A 10,461-nucleotide genomic window follows, 5' to 3' on the forward strand; every position below is an offset into this window, starting at 1 on the left:
CTCTTGTGGTCTCCAGCGAGCAAAACTTGCATCATCTATCGAGGTCTTTTCTGGTGACTCCCGAGTTTGACCGCCAAGAAACACCTCCTTCGTCCAGGGGTGAAGAGCTGAGGCTTAAGGGTTCTGCTTCACCTGCTGTCTTGGCCCCAGCAGCCACTTCCCTCCTGGCTTGTGGTGGCTTGACATCATCACACCTGCAACAATCATCATCATCATCATCACCCCAAGCTTCACCTCCTGCCCAAGTGTTGCCTCTCACCAGCTGTCACTAACAAGGACAGGAACTTACAACAGAGTCTGTTGGAGAAAATCTTGAGCTGACTTTGCTTTTTTGAGAATGCAAGAGGATTTTCAATAACAGTTTTGATTAAAAATATACATCTTCAACCCCTTGACTGCAGATTTCGTATCAGAAGACCTCATCAAGCTACAGGAGTGGAACAAAACAATTCAATGAAGAAAAATGTAAACTCCTGCACACCAATACCACATGGGAAACACTTCACTATATATCCACCACAGGGCCAGAGAAAGACCTGGAAGTACATGTTTTCATGATACCAGTGAAGCCAAATCCGTGCCCATCATAGTGGACAGGTTAAATATGCCTTATATCCCCCTTTCCCAACCCTGGGGTAGCCAAGTGATTTTCCTGGGGTTGCCAAGACCTCAAAATATTAAACATGGTGTTATTATGTTATGATAACACAATAACATATAATGTTATAATAGCACAAACACAAACAACTAAACTGGTGGGGTCGCGGTCATGTTTAGAGGTGCATGATTGGGGTCGCCTGAAAAAAAGGTTGGGAACCACTGCTTTAGATCATAAGATTTCCTAAGGATAATTTCCCAAAAAGCTCAAGGCTCTCACCTGGACATTGAAGTGTTCCTCGGGATTATCTCGGTGCTCCCAATGACAAGGGCGACGGTGGTCTCTTGCTGTGCCTTGAGGGACAGCCTTAATGGAGAGACTCCTCATCACTGCTGAGGTTGCTGTCCTGCTGCCCTGCGCTGGCCTCTGTGAGTCTGCTCCCAGGCAGGTGGCAACCTTGGAAACATTAAAAATAAGAGGAGGCGACACTGGCCACACTTATAACTTTCATGTCTGTTTTGTTTCTATTCCCTGCCTGTTCCCTTATCAGTAATCTGTTGGCAGCAACACTCACCAGCATCAGAGCCTTGGTCCACCTGGGCGCTCTGAGCCTGTGTCCGCACCACGGCAGCCACCAGTACCAGCACAAGATCTTGTGTCAGCCAGTCTTTGGGTGTCTAAGGGTGGCCGCTTGCCTTCAGCCGGGGCACCAGGCTGCCCAGCATTCCCTGGAAGGCTCACGGCCAGCCTGCCGCTCACACAGCCTGAGAGTGAGGAAATAATCAGAATAAAAAAATAATAACATGGAAACAAATACCTCACATACACAGTTTCTTACTAACTAAGAGTGAATTTTCATATTCTTGTTAAAACATTCAATCAGTACACTTCAAGAACACTTTGGGAATATCCAGATCATGCACAGTGATGAAAAATGACAACTAAATATTTACTGCAATATCAGAGTGAGACATCAACCAACATGAATCAATCAAGAGGTTATCAACGGAACATGACAATGACTCCATGCGCACCCTCATGGTTGAGGCCGAGCGCCTCAAACTCCACCTTGGCGACTTCCCACACACTGACCCAACAAGGCTTGCAGCGGCCGGGCCCAGCGCTGGAAGTCTCTGCAGAAGAAAGTTGAAAACAGTGTTTGTGGAAACAAGAAAAAGACGCTGCAACAACCACAAGCTTCACCTCTTTATGTGTCCATGAATACACTGGAAACAAGAATGGAAACTAATTCAGTCTTGCTAAATAACTGTTGAGCAAGCCCTTCAGTTCGGCAAAGACTTGTAAAAAAAGAAAAAGATACACTCCAGCACCCCAGTGCTTGGTCTGCTGGAGGATCCTGATCACTGTACTGCTGAACAACAACCAAACATGACAACTTTTCATTCCTCTCACACATGACAAATTTCACATCAGGGTTATACAGTACTAATGCACATCCCATGCAAAAAAAAAGGCATTATATAACAATGTTTAACCCTTGACTGTGAATTTCCTACCAGAAGACCTCACCAAGCTACAGGAGTGGAACAGTGTCTGCTATAATTCAATGAAGAAAAATGTAAAGTGCTGCACCTTGGGAGGGGATATCAAGCACACCAATGCCACATGGGAAACACTCCATTATCCACGGGATATCCAGCACACCAATACCACATGGGAAACACTCCACTATTAACCAGGCTACCAGAGAAGGACGAATCCCGGTCAATCGAAGCGGACAGGTTAACCATCAACAGCCCACTACAGTATTATGGCCTTTCCTAGGATGCTCTAACTCTCCTGTAATGTTAGTATACTCCTCCCTGTTCAGGTTAATGCTCTAATTCCACCTCTCCACCTGGTTCTCTGTCTGGTGTTAGTGTGCTCCATCCTGCCCTAGCAAAGGTTATAACTCCACCTCTCCACCTGGTTCTCTGTCTGGTGTTAGTGTGCTCCATCCTGCCCCAGCAAAGGTTCTAATTCCACCTCTCCACCTGGTTCTCTGTCTGGTGTTAGTGTGCTCCATCCTGCCCTAGCAAAGGTTATAACTCCACCTCTCCACCTGGTTCTCTGTCTGGTGTTAGTGTGCTCCATCCTGCCCTAGCAAAGGTTATAATTCCACCTCTCCACCTGGTTCTCTGTCTGGTGTTAGTGTGCTCCATTCTGCCCCTGCAAAGGTTCTAATTCCACCTCTCCGCCTGGTTCTCTGTTTGGTGTTAGTGTGCTCCATCCTGCCCCAGCAAAGGTTCTAATTCCACCTCTCCCCCTGGTTCTCTGTTTGGTGTTAGTGTGCTCCATCCTGCCCCAGCAAAGGTTCTAATTCCACCTCTCCACCTGGTTCTCTGTCTGGTGTTAGTGTGCTCCATCCTGCCCCAGCAAAGGTTCTAATTCCACCTCTCCACCTGGTTCTCTGTCTGGTGCTCCATCCTGCCCCAGCAAAGGTTCTAATTCCACCTCTCCACCTGGTTCTCTGTCTGGTGTAAAGGCTCTAATTCCACTTCTCCGTCTGGTTCTCTGTCTGGTGTTTGTGTGCTCCATCCTGCCCCAGCAAAAGTTATAATTCCACTTCTCCACCTGGTTTTCTGTCAGGTGTTAGTGTGCTCCATCCTGCCCCAGCAAAGGTTATCCACCTGGTTCCTGGTAAGGTTAAATTCCACCTCTCCAACTGGTTAGCGGTCTGGTGTAGCGTGCTCCATCCTGTCCCAGCAAAGGTTATAATTCCACCTCTCCACCTGCTGGTGAAGAGGTGGATTAGATCCTTTGACGGGGCAGGATGGAGCACACTAACACCAGTTAGAACCAGGTGGAGAAGTGGAATTATAGCCTTTGCTGAGGCAGGATGGATCACACTAGCACCAGACAGAGAACCAGGTGGAGAGGTGGAATTAGAACCTTTGTTGGGGCAGGATGGAGCACACTAACACCAGACAGAGAACCAGGTGGAGAAGTGGAATCATAACCTTTGCTGAGGCAGGATGGAGCGCACTAACACCAGACAGAGAACCAGGTGGAGAGGTGGAATTATATAACCTTTGCTGGGGCAGGATGGAGCACACTAACACAAGACAGTGAACCAGGTGGAGAGGTGGAATTATAACTTTTGTTAGGTCAGGATGGAGCATATTAACACCAGACAGAGAACCAGGTGGAGAGGTGAAATTATAACCTTTGCTGGGGCAGGATAGAGCACACCAACATCAGACAGAGAGCCAGGTGGAGAGTTGGAATTATAACTTTTGTTAGGTCAGGATGGAGCATATTAACACCAGACAGAGAATCAGGTGGAGAGGTGGAATTATAACCTTTGCTGGGGCGGGATGGAGCACAATAACACCAGACAGAGAACCAGGTGGAGAGGTTGAATTAGAAGCTTTGCTGGGGCAGGATGAAGCACACTAACACCAGACAGTGAACCAGGTGGAGAGGTGGAATTAGATCCTTTGCTGGGGCAGGATGGAGCACACTAACACCAGACAGAGAACCAAGTGGAGAGGTTGAATTAAAACCTTTGCTAGGGCAGGATGGAGCACATTGACACCTGACAGAGAACCAAGTGGAATTTGAATTAGAACCTTGTTGGGCAGGATGGAACACACTAACACCAGACAGAGAACCAGGTGGAGAGGTGGAATTATAACCTTTGCTGGGGCAGGATGGAGCACACTAACACCAGACAGAGAACCAGGTGGAGAGGTGGAATTATAACCTTTGCCAGAGCAGGATGGAGCACATTAACACCAGACAGAGAACCAAGTGGAGAGGTGGAATTATAACCTTTGCCGGAGCAGGATGGAGCACACTAACACCAGACAGAGAACCAGGTGGAAAGGTGGAATTATAACCTTTGCTGGGGCGGGATGGAGCACACTAACACTAGATAGAGAACCAAGTGGAAAGGTGGAATTATAACCATTGCTGGGGCAGGATGGAGCACACTAACACCAGACAGAGAACCAGGTGGAGAGATGGAATTATAACCTTTGCCGGGGCAGGATGGAGCACACTAACACCAGACAGAGAACCAGGTGGAGAGGTGGAATTATAACCTTTGCCGGGGCAGGATGGAGCACATTAACACCAGACAGAGAACCAGGTGGAGAGGTGGAATTATAACCTTTGCCGGGGCAGGATGGAGCACACTAACACCAGACAGAGAACCAGGTGGAGAGATGGAATTATAACCTTTGCCGGGGCAGGATGGAGCACACTAACACCAGACAGAGAACCAGGTGGAGAGGTGGAATTATAACCTTTGCCGGGGCAGGATGGAGCACACTAACACCAGACAGAGAACCAGGTGGAGAGGTGGAATTATAACCTTCGTTGGGGCTGGATGGAACACACTAACACCAGACAGAACTAGGTAGAGAGGTGGAATTATAACCTTTGCCGGGGCAGGATGGAGCACACTAACACCAGACAGAGAACCAGGTGGAGAGGTGGAATTATAACCTTTGCTGGGGCAGGATGGAGCACACTAACACCAGACAGAGAACCAGGTGGAGAGGTGGAATTATAACCTTTGCTGGGGCAGGATGGAGCACACTAACACCAGACAGTGAACCAGGTGGAGAGGTGGAATTAGATCCTTTGCTGGGGCAGGATGGAGCACACTAACACCAGACAGAGAACCAGGTGGAGATGTGTAATTCGAACCTTTGCTGCGGCAGAATGGAGTCCACTAACACCAGACAGAGAACCAGGTGGAGAGGTGGAATTATAACCTTTGCTGGGGCAGGATGGAGCACACTAACACCAGACAGAGAACCAAGTGGAGAGGTTGAATTAGAACCTTTGTTGGGGCAGGATGGAGCATACTAACACCAGACTGATAATCAAGTGGAGAGGTTGAATTAGAACCTTTGCTGGGGCAGGATGGAGCACACTAACACCAGACAGAGAACCAATTGGAGACGTTGAATTAGAACCTTTGCTGGGGCAGGATGGAGCACACTAACACCAGACAGAGAACCAATTGGAGACGTTGAATTAGAACCTTTGTTGGGGCAGGATGGAGCACACTAACACCAGACAGTGAACCAATTGGAGAGGTGGAACTATAACCTTTGTTGGGGCAGGATGGAGCACATTAACACCAGACAGAGAACCAGGTGGAGATGTGGAATTAGAACCTTTGCTGGGGCGGGATGGAGCACATTGACACCTGACAGAGAACCAGGTGGTGAGGTGGAATTATAACCTTTGCTGGGGCAGGATGGAGCACACTAACACCAGACAGAGAACCAAGTGGAGAGATGGAATTATAACCGGATGGAGCACATTGACACCTGACAGAGAACCAGGTGGTGAGGTGGAATTATAACCTTTGCTGGGGCAGAATGGAGCACACTAACACCAGACAGAACCAGGTGGAGAGGTGGAATTAGAACCTTTGCTGGGCGGGATGGAGCACACTAACACTAGATAGAGAACCAGGTGGAAAGGTGGAATTATAACCATTGCTGGGGCAGGATGGAGCACACTAACACCAGACAGAACTAGGTGGAGAGGTGGAACTATAACCTTTGCCGGGGCAGGATGGAACACATTAACACCAGACAGAGAACCAAGTGGAGAGATGGAATTATAACCTTTGCCGGGGCAGGATGGAGCACACTAACACCAGACAGAGAACCAGGTGGAGAGATGGAATTATAACTTTTGTTGGGGCAGGATGGAGCACACTAACACCAGACAGAGAACCAAGTGGAGAGATGGAATTATAACTTTTGTTGGGGCAGGATGGAGCACACTAACACCAGACAGAGAACCAAGTGGAGAGATGTAATTATAACCTTTGCCGGGGCAGGATTGAGCACACTAACACCAGACAGAGAACCAGGTGGAGAAATGGAATTATAACCTTTGCCAGGGCAGGATGGAGCACACTAACACCAGACAGAGAACCAGGTGGAGAGGTGGAATTATAACCTTTGCCGGGGCAGGATGGAGCACACTAACACCAGACAGAGAACCAGGTGGAGAGGTGGAATTATAATCTTTGCCGGGGCAGGATGGAGCACACTAACACCAGACAGAGAACCAGGTGGAAAGATGGAATTATAACCTTTGCCGGGGCAGGATGGAACACATTAACACCAGACAGAGAACCAAGTGGAGAGATGGAATTATAATCTTTGTTGGGGCAGGATGGAGCACACTAACACCAGACAGTGAACCAGGTGGAGAGGTGGAATTATAACCTTTGCCGGGGCAGGATGGAGCACACTAACACCGGACAGAGAACCAGGTGGACAAATGGAATTATAACCTTTGCCGGGGCAGGATGGAGCACACTAACACCAGACAGAGAACCAGGTGGAGAGGTGGAATTATAACCTTTGTTGGGGCAGGATGGAGCACACTAACACCAGACAGAGAACCAGGTGGAGAGATGGAATTATAACCCTTGCCGGGGCAGGATGGAGCACACTAACACCAGACAGAGAACCAGATGGAGAGGTGGAATTTAAACCTTTACCGGGGCAGGATGGAGCAAACTAACACCAGACAGAAAACCAGGTGGAGAGGTGGAATTAGAACCTTTGTTGAGGCAGGGTTTAGCACACTAACACTTGACAGAGAACTAGGTGGAGAGGTGGAATTAGAACCTTTGTAGGGGCAGGATGGAGCACACTAACACCTGACAGAGAACCAGGTGTAGAGGTGGAATTAGAATATTCGTTGGGGCAAGATGAAGCACACTAACACCAGACAGAGAATCAGGTGGAGGTGGAATTAGAACCTTTGTTGGGGCAGGATGGAGCACACTAACACCAAACAGAGAACCAGGTGGAGAAGTGGAATTATAAACTTTGTTGGGGCAGGATGGAGCACACTAACACCAGCCAGAGAACCATGTGGAGAGGTGGAATTATAACATTTGCTGGGACAGGATGGAGCACACTAACACCAGACAGAGAATCAGGTGGAGAGGTGGAATTAGAACCTTTGCAGGGGCAGGATGGAGCACACTAACACCAGACAGAGAACCAGGTGGAGAGGTGGAGTGCGGGAGAGATTGAGGAATCGGGGTATAAGGACACCACTGCCTACAGTAACTTTCGGTAATGTACAATCAATTTGAAATAAAATAGATGAATTAGCAGCAAATTGTAAATATATAAGGGACTACCGAGAGAGTAGCTTCATAGCATTAACCGAAACCTGGCTTCAAGACAAGGATGTAGACGGAACAGTAAATATTGATGGTTTCTCGATAGTCAAGGGAGACAGGAAGGACGTGGTGAAACAGAAAGGAGGAGGGGTGGCGGTGTGCATAAATGAGAGATGGAGTACTCAGGTTAACATAAAGGAACGTTTTTGTTGTGACGACCAGGAATATTTGGTAATATCATGTAGACCTTTTTACCTACCACGTGAATTTAATAATGTGACTAATTATAACTGTATACATCCCGACTGATGCCACTGAGGTAATAGCAAGTGAATTATTACTAAATTGTGTTAATAGATATGAAAATGCAAATCCTGAAGGAATTATGGTGTGTTGGGTGATTTTAACCACTGTAATTTCTAACCAAATGTACCTTTGCATCAGCAAACTGTAACTTGCCCCACTAGAGATGATAATATCTTAGATAAAATGTATTGTAATGTAAGGAACGGTTATCGTTCTTATCAAAAGCCTAAATTAAGTAAATCTGACAACAAAATGGTGTCTTTGGCTTCCACATATAAGCAAACTCTGAAATGTAAACCGTGCGAGAAAATTAAGGTGCAGGATTGATAGAATGAGCACATGGCGAATCTTCAAGGCTGTTTTGATTGTACGGACTGGGATGTGTTGTATAATGAGTCCAACGATGTTGATGTAAATGTAGATGTTTTAAATTCATATACTAACTTTTGTACCAACATGATTGTTTCAACTAAGGAAATGAGTATTTATCCAAATAACAAACCCTGGATAAATTCTGATATCAAAGCATTATTGATTGAAAAGAAAAGAACTTTTGTAAATGGTGACCGCATGCAAAGGAAAGTGATACAAAGCCAATTAAATAGGAAAATATTAGATGCTAAACAGTCATATAAAGTTAAAATTGAAAACTTATTTAAGTCAAATAAATCAAAAGATGCTTGGACAGGGGCAAAACTACTGAGTGGCTCTAAAAAGAAAAGGTCATTAATAGACCCACCAAACAGTCAACAGTATGGAAATGATTTGAACTCCTTTTATGCTAGGTTTGATGTGCACGATTTTAATGCTGAATGTGAAAATATTTTGTCAATGGTTAGGGGCATCAATGTAGAACGAATAATTATAACTCGCGATGATACGATGAACATACGATGTGGAAAAGCAAGTGGACCCAATAAAATTGGTTCTAAACTACTAAAATCCTGTGCCGAGCAGCTTGCTGATCCACTGCGTAAACTTTTCCAGGCTTCACTTGATCCGAGTACAGTACCGGATGTGTGGAAAATGTCAGAGATTATTCCAGTATCCAAAAACAACCACCCGAGGGAGTTTAATGATCTTTGACCCGTAGCCTTAACATCAATTATAGTGAAATGTTTGGAGGACATTGTGAAGAAGTACATTTGTTCAAGCATAGATCCCTTGAAAGATATTTTGCAATTTGCTTATTGTCAAGGTATGAGTGTTCAGGATGCTGGGTTATCCCTACTTCACCAAACTTACGAACATTTAGAAACCCGAAATTCACAGGTTAGAATTCTATTTATAGATTTTATCAGCGCTTTCAATACAATTCAGCCACATACTTTACTTAACAAATTACTAGAGATGAATGTCAACAGTAATCAAGTACTGTGGATCTATAGTTATCTTTCGCAAAGACTTCAATAAACCAAAATAAAACATATTAAATCTGACACTGTACACACAAATACGGGGCTCCACAAGGGTGTGTCCTTTCACCGCTACTTTTTACCCTTTATACAAACAACTGTAAAAGCAACTTCTTAACTGACTCTTGGTCATCCTCTCTTAGCCGTTTCGGTGAAACTTTTGCTATTGCGCTGGACATATCAAAAGCTTTTGATAGGGTCTGGCACAAATCTTTGCTTTCTAAACTACCCTCCTACGGTTTCTATCCTTCTCTCTGTACCTTTATCTCCAGTTTCCTTTCTGACCGTTCTATTTCTGCCGTGGTAGACGGTCACTGTTCTTCCCCTAAATCTATTAACAGTGGTGTCCCACAGGGTTCTGTCCTATCTCCCACTCTTTTTCTGTTGTTCATTGATGATCTTCTTTCCAAAACGAACTGTCCTATCCATTCCTACGCCGATGATTCCACTCTGCATTATTCAACTTCTTTTAATAGAAGACCCACCCTTCAGGAACTTAACGACTCAAGGCTGGAGGCTGCAGAACGCTTAGCCTCAGACCTTACTATTATTTCCGATTGGGGCAAGAAGAACCTGGTGTCCTTCAACGCCTCAAAAACACAGTTTCTCCACCTATCCACTCGACACAATCTTCCAAACAACTATCCCCTATTCTTTGACAACAACCAGCTATCACCTTCCTCAACACTAAACATCCTCGGTCTATCCTTAACTCAAAATCTCAACTGGAAACTTCATATCTCATCTCTTACTAAATCAGCTTCCTCGAGGCTGGGCGTTCTGTACCGTCTCCGCCAGTTCTTCCCCACACAGTTGCTGTCCATATACAGGGGTCTTGTCCGCCCTCGTATGGAGTATGCATCTCACGTGTGGGGGGGCTCCACTCACACAGCTCTTCTGGACAGAGTGGAGTCTAAGGCTCTTCGTCTCATCAGCTCTCCTCCTCTTACTGATAGTCTTTTACCTCTTAATTTCCGCCGCCATGTTGGCTCTTTCTACCTTCTATCGATATTTTCATGCTGACT

General features: G+C 46.0%; 2 long non-coding RNA genes across 2 annotated transcripts; one reads left to right on the forward strand and one right to left on the reverse strand.

The window, feature by feature from the left end:
* Positions 1-6: 6 nt before the first annotated feature.
* Positions 7-1,342, reverse strand: LOC126989638 (uncharacterized). Its single transcript, XR_007743540.1, has 3 exons — positions 1,173-1,342; positions 878-1,054; positions 7-194 (listed from the first exon to the last, which is right to left on the reverse strand). It is a non-coding gene; the product is annotated as an uncharacterized LOC126989638 (long non-coding RNA).
* Positions 1,343-4,527: 3,185 nt separating this feature from the next.
* LOC126989639 (uncharacterized) lies at positions 4,528-6,383 on the forward strand. Its single transcript, XR_007743541.1, has 3 exons — positions 4,528-4,623; positions 4,692-4,835; positions 6,177-6,383. It is a non-coding gene; the product is annotated as an uncharacterized LOC126989639 (long non-coding RNA).
* The last annotated feature ends 4,078 nt before the right edge of the window (positions 6,384-10,461 follow it).

Source organism: Eriocheir sinensis, unplaced genomic scaffold (assembly GCF_024679095.1).
Source record: "Eriocheir sinensis breed Jianghai 21 unplaced genomic scaffold, ASM2467909v1 Scaffold1251, whole genome shotgun sequence".
NCBI classification, from domain to species: domain Eukaryota; kingdom Metazoa; phylum Arthropoda; class Malacostraca; order Decapoda; family Varunidae; genus Eriocheir; species Eriocheir sinensis.